Source organism: Ixodes scapularis, unplaced genomic scaffold (assembly GCF_016920785.2).
Source record: "Ixodes scapularis isolate PalLabHiFi unplaced genomic scaffold, ASM1692078v2 PGA_scaffold1__304_contigs__length_218370807, whole genome shotgun sequence".
NCBI classification, from domain to species: Eukaryota; Metazoa; Arthropoda; class Arachnida; order Ixodida; family Ixodidae; genus Ixodes; species Ixodes scapularis.
Window position 1 is genome coordinate 213,571,675 of NW_024609846.1, and position 17,005 is coordinate 213,588,679.

The following is a 17,005-nucleotide window of genomic DNA, read 5'->3' on the forward strand; positions in this document are numbered from 1 at the left end:
AACGGTGTAAATGCAGTGTGGGCCAGGGTGGGAGTTCTCTGGTCATTCAATCTTGGCTATACGGGGAATTTACAGACTTCTCCCAAGGAAGTCTATGTTGTCATTCAAAGGATGTTTTAGAGCGCAGCTCTTAGGGGCCCGTCTCCAGCCTGAGCGGCGTCGGCGTCGCCGTTGGCGTCGCCGTTGGCGTCGCCGTCGGCGTCGCCGTCGCCGTCGGCATCGGCGTAACCGCGCCCCTCCCTCTCCTCCTCCTGCCCTCCTCCTCCTCCCCCTCCTCCTCCTCTTCCTCCTTCCCCTCCTCCCCTCATTGTGTAGTATGGTCCGGGCGGGTCACGTGACCTCGGGGGGAGGGGATCACATGACCCGTTTCCAGCCTGTGCGGCGTCGGCGTTGGCGTCGCCCCTCCCCCTCCTCCTCCTCCCCCTCCTCCCCCGCCAAGGTCACGTGACCCCGGGGGGTGACTCCCCTCCCCCCGCCGAAGTCACGTGACGGCCCGCCCAAGGTCATGTGATCCCGTCCCCTCGAGGTCACGTGACCCCCCGGACCTCTGCCGGGTCCGGGGGGTCACGAAGGTGGAGGAGGGGGGGAGGAGAGACGAGGAGGCGGAGGCGAGGGGAGGGGAGGAGCTTGAAGGACGAGGAGGTGGTAAAGGAGAGGGAGGGGGAGCAGGAGGGGAGGAGGACTAGCAGGCATGATCACGAGGGAGGAGGAGGAATATACCCTCCACTCCTCCTCCTCAAGAGCTGCGCTCCAATTCGGCGTTACAGGAACTTGTAAACGGCTTTCACTTTTTTGTGGCATATGATATAGTCAGACATCTCCAATTTTTGGTGCTGTGTGCAGAAAAAAACTGGTTGCTACCTTGTTCCGGATTTAGCGACCCACGATTAATGGAGCTGCTCCAGTAATTTTCTCAGAATACTTAAACAATAAAATGAAAGTTGAAAACATGTGCGAGCTGCTGTATTTATTGTGCAGTTGGCATGCAAATGAAGCTGCAAAATCAAGTCAAGTTTGATACAGTGGTTTTTTATTTCATGTTCAGTACACGGTGCTAGCTTATGCCCCGAGTCCCACTACAGCGACAAACAGAATCAAATGACGACAAGTCTCAAACTTGAGTCTTTCGCCATTTCACAGGCTTTGTGGAATAAAGGAGGCTATGCTTAAAAACAAGCATCATGCACGCGAGGGTATCTTTGGCAGGCTTAGAATCACTCATGCTTATTTCACGAGCACCAAACGAATAAACGCCTGCCAAAGGTACCATCACGGGCATGCTGAATGGGTTGGAGGCTTGTAGCTGTCGTTTGTTTCTGTTTGTCGCTCTCGTGTTCCACTAGAGTGACAAAGGCTGTTTGCTGGTCGAGTATCTGCTGCCTGGCAACTGGGCTTCACAGCTAGTAGGTGGCTCTGCCGATTCGAGTACTTATGACAGCAGTTGTCCATGGTTCACCCCATGGCCACTTCATGGCTGTGACGTAGAGCTGGATAGCAGCACCTGGAGAAGGAACAAGATAACCAGTGATGCATGTTTAGTAAATATGTTTTACATGAACCATGCTCCTAATTAAATTATAACACAGCAGAAAGGCCACCCAAAAGTCTTGGTGGTATGTTCAGTCTCCTTCAATATAAAAGATGTACTAAAAGCGCGTGGCCGTGATGGCCGTGGGTGCTATGTGCGCTCCACGAGATTCTGTTCTGCCTCGAGGAAAGGACGCTCACTCGGGGCTCAACTGGTCCTGAACTTGTTAACCGTTTTTGGTTTAGACTAAAAGTGTGCTTCATCGGCATTGCGCCCAGAGTTGTGATCATGGAGGCTCGAAGTAAGCATGCTCATTATTGTTTTCGTTATCAGTTGTTTCTGGTGTAAAATTTGAAAACGGGCACAAATATTAACGTTACACCCGAGTCTCATATTTGAAAAATAAAATGTCTTGAAGAGCGGATTCATTAATCAGAAGGATGGCATAGACCATGCACTTTAAAAGTGAAAATAATTGCCTTGACTCGGGCCAGTTTCTCTCGGACAGCCATTTCAGAATTAGTTGCTGTGACATAATGCGAATGAACTGCTCTCCACCGTCAACCCGAAAACTGATAAGTGTGCATTGCGCTTTAGCTGAGCACTAAGTGAGTTCCCCCTTGGGTAGATTGGGATCTCCCAGAGCACACACAGTGCCCCCACCAGTCACTGCCTCGGCCAGGCGCTCCCACGGGGTCTTTCATACTGCAGGAGAATACAGAACGCAGGAACTACAGAACTTGACAGTGACAAGCATGATTTCCCTCCATTTGTAGAATACTACTGTCAGTAAATGCAAAATAAAAGCCAGTTAGAGCACCTCAATGTGAACACCACATATAACATACAGTACTGTGGAAGGTTGCTCAGATCGTTTGAAAGCAGACTGAATTGCCCCAAGGGAATTTTTCTTGTTTCTCTTATAGTAAAACCAAGCCATAAGTACAACTTCACTGTAAAGACAATGTTTTCTATCTGCTTTTCTTTAAATGCATAGAAGTACTTTTTGGTATTTATGTTACCTACCTCTAAAAAGACGAAGGACCAGTAAAAGGAAACACACAGACATAGTTACGTAGAAAACAAGCGTGTTGGTAAGAGTAACTAAACATGAGGAAGAAACATAAAAAGGGGAGGACGGACGGACGGACAACTTTGTTGTCCGTCCCCCCTTTCTATGCATCTTCCTCATGTTTAATCACAAACACAGCGCTGTGTCTTTCCTTTTACTGGTCCATCTTTTTTGCACTGTTTTAACCCATTCAATATGGCCATCAACCAACTTGCCCAACTTTACACCTTGCTACCTCTAAGGTAGCAATATAAAGTGGTCTCAACTTCCACTGACAGCTCTGAAGCTATAAACCCACAAAAAACCAAATTCCCTAGTAATTAAAACAACACAAAAGAAAATCAGATCAGAAAAACATTCAGTCTGATTTGATTATATTGAATCAATAAATACAATGAATGTGAGCAAGAATTCTTGTGAAAATGTATTATAAACTTTGAATGTAAAATGGTATGAGAGTCCTACTAAAGCAACCAAGAGGAACAACCGACCCCAACACGACTTAAATACATTCAGCATGCACACGAAGATACCTTTGGCAGGCCTCCCATTTTTCGAGGCTCATGAAGTAAGCACAAGTTATTGCAAGAATGCCAAAAGATATCTTTGTATGCATGCTGCATGGTCTTGGGGCTTAAGATGGCAAGTTGGCTATTCATCACTGAATAATATGCAAAAAAAACACAGACACAACAAAGGAAGATCTGGACAGGACACGGCATAACCTTCAACTGAATGGTTCATATAAAAAAACAGAAATACATATAGAACCTTTCAGGCAACATTTCATGGGTGCGCCGCTGCCACCTCGACGTCATGTGATCCTGCCGCCATAGCCGACCTTCAGTTTCTCGCAGTTGCTCCGCGTTGTGTGCGGCACCGGCCACCACCGGAGCTTTGTTCTCGAGTTCTTTTACGTTCTGCGTTGAAATCTTGTGTTTGCTTTAGGTCCTTTTGATATTTCGGGCTTTCATTTAATCATTTGATATCTACATTTGAACATCGCTCTTGTATTTTCTTATTTATAGAATGGAATCGGACAGCGAATGGATCGACGATAAAAGATTATGGCCTAGGCTTCAGAAACCATTAAGTTCATCACATTTTGTTTTTATGGCTAATAAGAGCAGTCAACACCATTGCGACACATAAAAATTTCAACTGACGCTGTAAGGCTATCGCAGTCGTGCTTCTTGCTGCATGTGCGAACTTTAGACATTGTTTCCATAAGTAAAAGCCGAACTGCATGTAAGTGCTCAAGCGAGCGGCGAGACGAGCAACCGCGACAACGATGAGAGTCAGCGACGAAGATTTCGGCACCATGACAGAACAGCACACGACATAACAGCACGCGACCAAACAGCACGGTCAAAACAGCACAGCGTCAAAACAGCACAGCGTCAAAACAGCACGGCGACAAAACAGCACGCGTCAAAATAGCACGCGACAAAACAGCACAGTGTCAAAACGGCACAGCGACAGAAGAGCACATGCCAAAACAGCACGGCGTCAAAACAGCACGACGTCAAAACAGCCCAGCAACAAAACAGCACAGCGTCAAAACATGACATTGACAATATAGCAGGGTTCGGCGTTTTCGGTTTGTATTATTTGAAATTCCGCGCACTTATTTCGGTTTTTATTCCAAAAAAGTTTTCGGTTTATTGCGGTGAATATTTGTAGACTCATAAACGTCTCAGTTATATTAGGTTTATTGACGAAAACCAGTATACTAACGAAAATGCAATATTTAAAAGCGCTTGTGTAAAATGCATATTGAGTACCAGGTACTGGTCTTCTTAATTGTTGCCGTCTTTGGCAGCCGACGCGACCTGTTCTGTAAGATGCACTGGGGCCTTATCGTATCTGACATTATCGTCGTGCGCTCGTATTTGCATACAGGACGAGCATGAGATTCAGTGCCACTTCGGTCGGAGAGGCAAATATCAAAATGGAGAAATTAGCAAGCATTGTGCTCGGTGCGTTTTCCCCCATTTTCACGACTGTGAGAGGTGATAAATTCGCGCCGACGGCAGAAATGACAATAAAACACTCGTATTTATGCCCACCTCTAGTAGACGGAAGCTAGGGGTGTTAAACAATGCGCGGCATTTACGGACGCTCTTGATTACCGTTGTTTGATTTCACGATTAAACTCTCTTCTTTTAACAAAGAATTCGGCACAAATCCCTATCAGGTGAAGAACCCAGATTTCGTTCTGAAGACCCCTGCGCCCCCGGAGCTTATGTTGAAAGTTGAACCGATCTCGCAGACAAGCTGAAAACTGCGAAAGGAAGTGGTCATATGGTCAGTATTCAGTAGGGTTCCGTGTTTTCGGAGTTCGGAGGGTGTTTTTCTGAGTTTATTTTTTGCCGGAAATTCGGAGTTTTTCGGAGTTTATTTTTGTTTGATTCCGAATTCTCCGAAATTTTGAGCTCAATTTCGCAGTGTTTCTTATTCAAAATAAACAAATAATATCAAAATGCAAACGTATAATGGAAAAAAAAAACGCGATTGTATCAACTAATATTTTCTTCAGTTCGATTTCGCGTTGGTGCAATTACTACTGGCAATACTAATTTGTCCTAGAACAAAAGTGGCACACAAGTGTTATTTGGATAAATGTCGATACCTTTAAATCATTAACCTACTGGAGGTAGTCGCTGGGAAGCCTGTATTCATTCCATGCTATTCCATCAACCTACGGCGCGGCTGCAAGAGGTACAGTGGAAAAGGATGAAATAGGGAAGTTTCAACTGTCCTCTTCCCCACTTTATGTAATCTCTATGGTCCATAGCTTTCACGGTTACAAAAACACAACGTCTCCTTCCTCTCAGACACAAATAGTATGACCCAAACCGGAAGCATAAACAGTGACTTTTGTCTTGACCCGATAGTACAATGACCTGTTGTCCTGACCAAAATTCGAAAGATATTTATTTATTTATTTATTGTACATACCCTCAAGCGCCGAAGCATTGTAGAGGGGAGGGGCAAAGCAAAATAAAACAAACTGACAAAACAATAAAAAACAAACAACAAGAAATTGAAATATCAAAAACACACAGCCATTGGCAAAAGCGGCAAGCAATATATTTTACGGAAAAAAATAAACAAAATAAAATGACTCATGTTGGCTCACCAAACAGAAATGTAGACAAAGATTGGCGAAAAAGAGAATAATCAGGTATAGTTGCGATATCTGCTGGAAGGTGGTTCCAGTCGTTTGATGTATGCGGGATAAATGAATAAAAAAAGTGTTTGTTTGGCAACGTGTTAATCCAACTTTATTCCGATGGTCCAGACGGGAAGAGTAATAGCTAGGCAATGTAAAGAAATGGTCTCGCAGCGACTGATGATGATACACTTTATGAAACAGGCAAAGTCGAAAAAACTTTCTGCGCAATGATAAAGAGGGTAACAATAAACTGGATTTCATTGATGATATGCTAGCTGTTCGATTATAATTAGACAGAATGAAACGAACGGCGTTATTTTGTCGACAGCTTTATGCAGAATCGTGTGGTTAGGATCCCAAATAGAGGCTGCGTATTCCAATTTTGACCGTACAAGAGTGTTATAAAGAAGAAGTTTTAAGTTAACTGGGGCCGTTCTGAAGTTTCGTCGTAAGTATCCTAACATGCGGTTAGCGTTGGCGATTATTATATCAATATGAGGCTTCCTGGTTAATGTCGACGATATAGTAACACCCAGATAACGGTATGAATTTACAGATTCAAGTTGAATGTCGGTTAGTGTATATTTTGAAGGGCGTGCGCCTTGCCGGGAAACGCGCATTAGTTTGCATTTGTTAGGGTTTAATTCCATACGCCATTTTTTGCACCAAAGAGTAATATTATTTAAATCAGATTGCAAAATGCGTACGTCATCATCATCATGAACTTCCCGATAAATTACACAGTCATCTGCATATAAATGCATGGAGGAAGAAACACAACTTGGTAAATCATTAATGAATATTAGAAAAAGAAGCGGGCCTAAAACTGAACCTTGGCGTACGCCCGATACAACATCAGTCAGGGATGAATTAACGCCATTTAGAGTTACATATTGTGAGCGGTTGGTTAGATGTGTGGTGGCATTTTCCCAGGACCATTTACTCCACGCGCTGATTAATCCATTAATTGTAGATATATTTGTTTGTGTGTGTGTGTGTGTGTGCGGGGGGGGGGGGGGTATTGGAACATCGAAATTCAGAGTTTATCAGATAAATTGGAATAGACGAAACTTTTACCGGCGGGTGTTTTTCGAATTTATCCGAAAACACGAAACCCTAGTTATGGGTCCCACTCCCCCCCCCCCCCCACCCATACACACACACAAACACCACTCCAAACGCCTTCGAAAATACTGAACTTTTTCAGTTAAGACCGATTGTGGAAAAATGAATTCGGCGTACTTTTACCGGTTGTATTCAGTTTAACCCGAAAACGCTGAACCCTAAATATAGAGTTTGAAGTTAAAAAATGCCCGTCTCAAATAAGGCACTGTGAAGGAATTGAGGTTCTAGGGCAATTCGTCGAAAGCCAACTCGTCGATGGCCAATTTTTCGAATCTGTTCTTTTGGAAGCAAGTTCGGAGTGGGGAGTATACTCGATGCGCGCATGACGGTTCCCTGGGCAGTACCGAAGCCCCCGCTGGTCCGTATTCTTGCTATTTTGTAGCGAGAGCTACACTGGCCGAGGTTGAGCAGTTTCGCCTGGCTCGCATAATGAGCCGTGCTCCGTGCTGCGCATGCACGAGGACCACTGACGTCACACGGCGCACAGCTGGCGCGCCAGAGCCGCCGCCACCGCGCCCGCCTCGCCGGTCTGCGCATTCCAGAGGAGTGACGTCATAGCCGCGGCAGAGGCACTGGCGCCACCGCGTGCCCAGATGTGCGCTTCCGTTGCGCAGTAGCCAAGTCTGACGCTGCACCGAAGCCGCTTGATAGCGCCTCTCATTTTGTGCGCATAAGCTCACGCTACGTATATCCTGGCATAGCCGAACTAAGCCACCGTAATTTTTTCGAGCAGTTTTGCTCATTTTGACGCGCAAGTTGGCTGGTGATATTCTCTACAATAAATAATTCAATCGCACGGCAATGTGCTCTGGTTAGTTGTTAAAAGAAAAAATGAAAGAGTGTGCGGCAACGGTGTGTTCAGCCCATGATGCAGTGTAAGGCTCAGCATTGAGGCTGCGGCATGTTACTGCTTCACCGGTTTCCACTCGATCAAGGCCTTCGTCGGAAATAATCTGTGAATTTAACTCAAAACGTACAACTTCTCGCCTGCAAGCTCCAGTCGCGTGTTTCCGGGAGGTTTTATTCACGGCGAATGAACCCCGCAGAATCGGTGCCCATGGTACACCTTGAATACGCTCCACATTAAAGTCACCTTATCTTACCGGTTCTATCAATGCATCTGTAATCGGCGCATCTCCCGCTTTTTTTTCTTTTTTTTTTTGGGGGGGGGGGGGGTTTACGTTTAGTTGGTAATTACGAAACGACGAGTACTACGGAACCTCACCGGACCGCCACAAACCAGGCAGTTCATAACTTGAACTTATGGATATCTTTTTCCCAATAACCTTTCCTCTTTCCCTGATACTTAAAAAAAGGGCCAGACAACGCAGCCAACATTGACGCCAAGGTATCCCCTCTAACTACCCAGTCTCTTCAGAGACTAGCGTAGTGAAGTAGTAGTAACTACTGCTTTATTTGTTTTTAGCAATCAGACAGCACCAGCACTTGGGACACTTACTTGAGTGCGATCCCGTCGCCACAAGCGTGCATTTTTTTATTGTTTCTCCACTAGCTATTAAATAATGCCATGTAATGTCCAACCTCAACTTTTTTTCTTTACGTTCTGTTTTGTTTTCATAAAACGCTGCCTATTACAGCCTTTTTACATGCGTGCTCTTTTGTCGTTGTGCTGTTTTGACGCCGTGCTGTTTTGGCACGTGCTCTTCTGTCGCTGTGCCGTTTTGACGCTGTGCTGTTTTGTCGTGTGCTATCTTGACGCGTGCTATTTTGTCCACGTGCTGTTTTGACGCTGTGCTGTTTTGACGCGTGCTGTTTTGACCGTGCTGTTTTGTCGCGTGCTGTTTTGTCGTGTGCGGTTCTGTCGCGTTCCCGAAGATTTCTTACTGTCGCACGTTGCATCGCTTGGTTTTTGGATTTCTAGAAAACGTCGCTCATCGTCTTGGTCGCTTGCGTGCGGTTCGCCTCGTCGCGCGACTGATTGAGCGAAAGCGAAGCGAGTCGCTTGGCTCCTTGCTCTCCAAACCACTTGCATGCGGTTTTCTAGAAATCCAAAAGCCGAGCGCCGCGACGGGTGGCAGTGTGAAACTTTCGTTGCTGACTCGTCGTTGTTGCTCGTCTTGTCGCTCGCTAAAGCGCTTACATGCGGTTCGGCTTTTATCTACGGAAACAATGTCTAAAAGCGCGCACATGCACCGAGAAGCATGACTGCGATAGCCTCACTGCCAAAAATTTGGGGGATTTGCGTGCCAAACCAACGACGGGCATCTGGAGATAGCCTCACTGTGTCAGTTGAAATTTTCATATGTCGCAATGGCGTTGACTGCCCTTTATTAGCGACAAAAACAAAAGAATGTGATGAACTTACATGTTCTCTGAAGCCTAGGCCATGATCTTGTATCGTGATCCATTCGCTGTCAGATTCCATTCTATAAATAAGAAAATACAACATCTATAATGAAACATAGGTATCAAATGATTAAATGAAAGCCTGAAATATCAAAGACCTAAAGAAAACACTCGGCTTCAACGCGGAACATAAAGAACACAAAAGCAAAGCTCCGGTGGTGACCGGTGCAGCACACAATGCGGAGAAACGGCGACAAAATGAAGGTCAGCTATGGCAGCCCGTTAAGCACGCCGACTGGTGGCAGCTCGAGTAACTGACTCTCTAAAAGCATCTATACAGATAAAAAACTGACACCTGCTGGCAGAACACTGTAAGGTCAAAATGCACTTCCTCAGAAACCAGTGCCACTAGTTCCACAGAGAGTGAAATTCTGTCAGACAATGACACTAAGGGTGCACCTCAGACAAGAGTTGTTACCCTGGTATTTTATCCAGAAGGTCACCTAGCAATTCACTGTGTCTATTGTGAGTGCAAGTCTAACTTAGAAAAAGACTAGTGTCATGGGCTGCTACAAGACAAAAATAAAGAGGAAAATTTACAATGCCTTCTTGATGAAATCTTAGAATAACAACTCATGTGAGCACACCCTCACTACTAACACATGACAAAGAATTCCACGGTCTGCGGAGCCAATGACGCTCGTTTCTGGGGGAGTGTGTTAAGACGTCGCATCAGCCAACTTCAGACGGCGCAATTTCGCTTGCAGATTTACACCTGTGACGTCACGCACTGCAGCTTCCCCCATGCCTATATTTCGCTGCGTGAGTGACGTCACAACAGCAAACTCGCAAGTAAAATCACACCATGCGAATCAGGTTTACAGTGTTCTGACAGCATGTGCTACTTCTTATCAGTAGATATATTTTTTTTACCAAAGTAAACTATTCAGTTAAAAGTTAAGACGTGTCCTGCCCAGATCTTCCTCCATTTTGTCTGCGTTTTTTGGCGTATTATCTAGTCTTGAGGCATATCAGTGTCAGGTGTTTTTCTTTGTCGCTCTAGTAGGACTCGGGCAGGGTGGGTAAACAGTCATGTCTCAATAATATGGATACTCTGCTATATAAAAACCGTTTTCGGGGACCAACCGGGTAAATACCTGCATTTTGTCCTGTTATTATGCACAGCTCACATTATGGACGCTTCTGGGTAGGAACGGAGGTGTCCATTTGCATGAGACATCACTGTCAAATTCCCTAGTGTTGAAATTAATGACTGCATGCTCTGAAGCCACGTAGCAGGCTTCTCCACTGAACACTAATGCGTAGTGGTGGCATGGCAGATATTTGTGGCTGCAGAACACACCGCAGGCAAATGATATCCAATGTGGACAATCATGGATATTTGACATTAGAATCAACCAACAAATAGGCCTACATGTTGCTGTCACAGAATTGAACGATTTTTTTTCATTGTTAGCTTCCGTTTTGTGTAAGATGCACGAGTGCCGAAAAACACGAGCTCGGAAGAGAAGAAAAAGAAAAAAAGAAGAAAGGAGGAAGCTGCGTAGAGCTAGGCTTCAGTGGTTGGAACAACAAGCAAGGCTTCAGTGGTGTGGGAGGTCGAACCCCAAACAAGGCTTTGTCAAGATGGTTGGTGGGCCCTGAGCAAGCTTCGACAACGTGCATGTGCTTGTGAGCGAGCGCTGTTCGGCACTATAACCACCCAAGCCACCACAAGTTCTTGACTCCGACTGGTGCCGCAAGGGACTGGGACCACTACCGACATCTTGCGACCATGATTCGACTTTCCTCATACGAAATGTATGGCGTCTTTGATTTGGCTTCTGTTCCCTCTTTGTTACGCTTTCGAAGCTTTTGTGATTTTCTTGCCGCTGCTACGAAGAGCAAAAGGCTTCCAAGGTATGTTCTTTTCCTTTATTTTCATTTTTTTACGTCCGTTTGTGCGTCCTGTGCACCTTTTCTTTAATTTTAAATTTCATTACTAATAAATAGTGTTTCGAAATGCCAGGTACAAGTCACTCTCAATTCCTACCGCCTCTAAGGAATCCATCACCTAGGTGTGGCCCTAGCACCTGGACAGCGGTCCAATTCAGATTACAAGTTGGTTTGTTTATGGCATCTTTTCCAACCGAACCTGTGACAAACTGGCATCCACTTACAGGTCTTGAACCTGACACAAGTTAGTCACAGGTTCAATTGGAAAAGATCCCATAAAAACAAACTTGTAATTTGAATTGGACCGCTGTCCAGGTGCTAGGGCCAAACCTAGGCGATGGACTTCCTGAGAGGCGGTAGGAATTGAGAGTGAGTCGAGCCTGGCGTTACGGAACACTATTTAATAGTAACGAAATTCAAAAGTAAAGAAAAGGTGCACAGGACGCGCACACAGTCGTAAAAAAAAAGAAATAAATAAAGCAATAGAACATATCTTGCAAGCATTCCACTCTTCATAACCGCGGAAGGAAAAACACAAAAGCTTTGAAAGCATAACAAAAGGAACAGAAGCCAAATCAAAGATGCCATACATTTGGAGGAGGAGGAGAGTCCAATCATGGTCCCAAGATGTCGGTGGTGGCTTGGGTGCTTGCAGCGCCACACAGTGCTCACTCACAAGCACAAGCACATTGTCTAAGACTTGCTCGGGGCACACCAACAGTCTTGACGAAGCCTTGCTCGAGGTTCGACCACCCAAACCTACGAAGCCCTTGCTTCGCGTTCCACCACAACCACACCGTGCGCGGGTTCCACCTTCTTTCTTCTTGATCCCTTCCTCTGAGCTTGTGCTTTCGGCACACGCACATTTTGCTCAAAACGGAAACCAGTAAAAAGAGTACAAAAACCACTGAATTCTGTGAGAGTTGTTATGACTGTGAATGTCTAGAGGGCAAAGTTGACATTTGCAACAAAACTTGAAATAATAAGGCATGTGGAGAGGGGGACAAAGTTTTGTGTCACTGGAGCCCACAAGATCTTTGTAAACTACTCAAGAAACGGTGTGACATAAAAGCACGACAAAAGACATTCTGATGCACGGCATATTAAGACATCGAGAAACCACTACAGAGGTGGTTTAGAGATGTCGGGGCAAGCAACATTCCTATATTGGGACAAATCTTCTAAAAAAATGTGAAAAACTCCTTTTACTCTTGAAGTGAAGAATCTTCTAAAAGAATGTGAAAGATTCCTTCTAATTTGATGTGAAGAACTTCACTGCAAGTGGATAGCTACATTAACTTAAGGGCCACCATGGCATAGAAGAAAAGACCATCTAAGGGATGGATAGATAGATGCAAACGGCTGTACCTTTTGTAACGGGCAGTAGTGCCAGTGTATGTGATGGGACTATTGTGCTGGCAGTGCCAGCGTCGAAAGAGAAAGTCAATGGCTCAACAATCAATTGAAGCCAAGTATGAAACCAGAAATAGTTAAATGCTTTGCCTAGGAAATTGGCCTGCAGTGGCAAAAGCATCCCTGGCAAGCAATTCACAGTTCGCATGGAAGCTAACAGAACAAGGCCCAGATATCAGAGCTTTTGAAAACCAACACGGATGTCACCACAAAAATGTACCCTTAGTGATGGGAAAGTTTAGAATGCCAAATAGTATGAGCTGTTGTAGTAAAACCATCATATACGTATGAAACATGAAATCATGGATGACTCGGGATCTCTTTGGCTGGGTCTTTGGTGGCTCGTGGACTGGGAAGCCGAGTTTGTGGATAAGCGTCCCAGCGTGTGCTTACTTGGTGACATGTGCCACTTAACACTATCCAGTTCTATTCTAGCAGCCAAACACGACATCCAAGCTGCATCCGTTAGACCAAGGCATAATTCAAAGGTAGTCTAGATTGTGTTTACCATTTATAAATGTCCAGGCACATCTGCAATATAGCCCATCCAGAGACTTTCAGAGACAGTCACAAGAGCCAGCAGCTTGCTTGGGCAGCTCACTGTCAGCCACTCTGTCCTTCCATGCACCGTGCCACCTCCATGAGCTCCCACTGAAAAACAAAAGAAACAGAATCGGAAATTATACTTGCAATAAGAACATCTCAGCAGCAGAGGCTATGTTATGGTGCCTGGAATGCACCATAACGTAGCCTCCAACTGGTTCGTTTCATGCTGTTGGATGTTGCAATCCTGGCATGCTGTTGGAGGTTGCAATCCTGGCAGTTGGTCGTACAACTTCCGGCAAAAAATATATGAGCTAAGGGAGCCGTGATTGTCCTCGCAAAATTCAAAATCCTGGCTGACAAAGCTTCTATGGACTGTGAAGCTGAGGGATGCCCTCTCTCCCCCCCCCCTCCCTTTTCAAGCAAAACTACCTCAACTGCCATGATGTTCAGAGCCCGGAAAAGATCCCCTAGAAGTTTATTCAGGAGCAACTAGGGTAGCTATAGAGACAAGCTCTCGCACTATAAAGCCATTCCACAAATCTGCCATAAGCAGCAGCAGTTCATTGAGAGTATAGAAGTTTTCCTTGTAAATACATCTTGAGATGAAGTTGCATCTCTGGATTCTACCAAGACTCTAGTTTCCAGCAAAGATTTACGTTGGCAGGCCGGCCGAGTTGCTGAGTAGGAGGAAGGTGCATGTGCCACACCACACGAATCTTTTGCTTACATTCAGAGAAAGGAAGGCTGAACTTCCCTGATCGATACTGATTAGGCTGAAAATCTTGAGACTTTTCCAATTGCCGAATTCCTCAACAATACCAATTTTTCAGCTCATAGACACCCTGCACAGGGTTGAGTTAGGTACTAGTGGTCATTAACAACTGCGTGAATTACTGTACGCATATGCTGTAACTATACTAAAGCCCAACTTATTCTAGTAACACACAACACTATAAAACTACCAAAAAACACCGAGCATGCACCCGTGGCAGAGTAAGCACTCCAACCCCTACTTTTGAAACATATCACCTCATCTAAGGACATATTAAAGCCTATTCCTCTATTTTAAGCAAGTTAAAAAAATATATGAAAGAGACATCAAGCACCCTGTCCCTATGGGCGTTTATCTCCACGACTGGCAGACAGAATGGGGATAGAACGAGTAGAACAGCAAAGCAGGAGAGGAATAGGAGGGGTGCAGTCGAAAAGAGCTAGAAAGTGATATACTTGGGGACAACATTCTGTGGCAATGGAGCTAAAGCTAGAGAGCCAAAGGACACCATTTCACTGCATAGCTGAATATAGTTCAACCATAATAATTTGCTGGGTGGAACGTAACCAATTAAAATATATGTAAATTTGTTCTGTTTAGCTTTGACTTTAGAATGTTAGCATAACATTAGCCAGGATGTGCCAAACCTAGAGCATTTCTTATTTAGCTATTTTGTGTTTTCTTGGTTTAAATTCACCCTAGGTTTTCTAGCTCCCTGCAAAATTAAGATGGCATCTTTATCGTGCGCACCTTTGGGCATCATCAGTGTGGTGTATTGTAGGTACACTCTGTGAGCTCGCCTCTTTGTTTGACATGTAAGATTTTTACGAAGTTTGGCAACCAAGAAATCTTAAAACAAAGCAAGCAAGTGGTGTGCAACGTGTATGACAAATGGGACAGTGGCAACCGGGACTCCTAGTTATTTCCGTATGCCGGTTGGCAAGCAAGCTCACTGGTGTGTGTGAGCAGGGGTGGGGACCGAGCTCAGGACCCCTGGGTTCTGCAGTGCAATCCTCGCTACACATATTCTGAGCTGGGGTGTGCCAGCGACCCCCTAGGGCCAGCCATACCTGAATGCGATCCAAATGGAATGCGACTTTGAGTCGTGGAGTGTGCATGCTTCTATTTCTGTATATTCCTCCCGCGCAATAGTTTTTCAGCACCAGAAGAGTTTACAGATAACTGATCTCAAAACATGGCAGCACTCATGAAATTTGTTCATGTGGCGATTTGGGTCAGGTGGTTCATGATCATTGACAAGTGCCAAAAAAATAGACAGGGTCAAGAAGTTGCCACTGGCGCACTCGCAACTAACATTATTGAAAAAAAAAACAATCTGTTACATTGCTGTGAAAAATGTCAATCATGATCACAACCAATGTAGACCTCTATCAAGAAATCCATATTCTTTTGCTGATAAGGTTATGGATGTGTCACTTGTACAATTCGTGCCTTCGGCTATAATCTCAAACACCTTGTGTAGCTTTCTAGACATTTTATCTGAGTATCTGGCCAAAAATTTGGTGTCATTAAATGATGGGAAACAAGGGCAGCAGCTGATGTGTGTGGTCGCTGCAGCAGCGGCCCTTGGAAAAGACAAATGCAAAACTAAACACTGCAAAAAATTCACAGAATGCACGACCAAAGTTGTGTACCAAATCCCAATGTCATATGGTTCTGTGTACACAGGTCAGACAGGCCTATGTATAAATGATTGCGCCCACGAACACGAGTTGGCCACACAAGCGACTTCCATCACGACATCTGGCCACACACTGCAGACGCTGCTTTTGCTCCCAGTCGTTTAAGGACACCAAATTTTTGGCCAGATACCCCGAATAAAGAATCTAGAGAGCTACACCAGGCATTTAAGATTAAAGCCAAAGGCACCAGGTGTACAAGTGACAGATCCATAACCTTATCGGCAAAAGAATTAATTTTTTGATAGAGGGTTGCACCAGTTGTAGTCATGACTGACGTTTTTCACAGCTATATAAGAAATTTTGCTTTTAATAAATGTTAGTTGCCGGTACACCAGTGTTCACGTCAAATTTTTGTCTAGGTATTTTTCCGGCGCTTATCTACTATCATGAAGTTCGCAGCTTTTCCTGATTCGACACTGCCTATCTTCGTCAGCTGAGAGACAAATTCTAGTAGATTGACCCCGGTGAAATCTACCTTGCAAGTCTGTCCGAGTGCTTCAGTCAAAGTGTTGGCTTACGTTTAAAAACGGGTTAGCCTTCAGAAATAGATCTGAATATGCCTGCATGCTCGGCAATCGCGGTTCAGCTCCCTCAACCGCAATCCTCGTACAAAAACATGCACTGAAGCAACTGCGTGGTTGACACGCCAAACCCTAACTAAAACCAAAACAAAACAAAAAAAACTATTTGGTGCACTAACACAGAGCCATTAGCACTGCCTGCCTCCCCCCTCCCTAGCTTTCTCTTCATTGCCAAAGAAAGTTGTGCCCAAAAAAAGATGGGTTGCTTTTTTGTTCTAACTCGGAAGAATAAATTTAAGGCTTTATAACAAAAACATGCAAATGCCTATGCAACCATTCTTTAGGATGTTAATTTGTAATCAAAAAAAGAAAAAAAAACAGACGGTTTGTTTTTACATGTTTGCACAGTCAACTAGCTTTGCAAATGGCAGCTGTTTTGTAATTCCGTGGTCAGACCAAAGGACCACCCGATCATGTACACCTTTGCTTTATCACCTACCCTATCCCCCAGCTCTCCATGGTCATCGCCAATTTAGAGTGGGCAATTGCTCGGTATATTACAGTTTGTAATGGTGTTATTTGTTTAGGAAAACAAAATGTCAGATAAATACCAGCAGGGCCCTGCGGAAGCGGTGCATGGGCCCCGTTTCACCTTTCACAAAGCATGCTGTCTTGAATGGCAGCAGAGAAACAGGTGGGGCTGATTCAACTGCAGGCCTTTGCTGAGTTGATGGCTACTATCCAGACTGGCAGCTGATCGGCATCTTCCAGCCACCTGCAGTTTTTTCATGATGATACAGACTTCCTGCAATACCATGACTAAGAATCAGACTGATATTATGGAACAAAAAAGAAACCAAAACTTGCTTCACAGATCAACCAAA

The 17,005-nt window shown here is 44.8% G+C and overlaps 1 long non-coding RNA gene across 2 annotated transcripts; it reads right to left on the reverse strand.

Annotated features, from left to right (window-relative positions):
- Window positions 1-1,338: 1,338 nt before the first annotated feature.
- On the reverse strand, window positions 1,339-16,793 carry LOC121836204. 2 transcript variants are annotated; one of them, XR_006077839.1, is made up of 3 exons: window positions 16,774-16,793; window positions 13,088-13,230; window positions 1,339-1,501 (listed from the first exon to the last, which is right to left on the reverse strand). It is a non-coding gene; the product is annotated as an uncharacterized LOC121836204 (long non-coding RNA). The 2 variants fall into 2 exon arrangements; XR_006077838.1 differs by having other exon boundaries at window positions 16,733-16,785.
- Window positions 16,794-17,005: the final 212 nt, after the last annotated feature.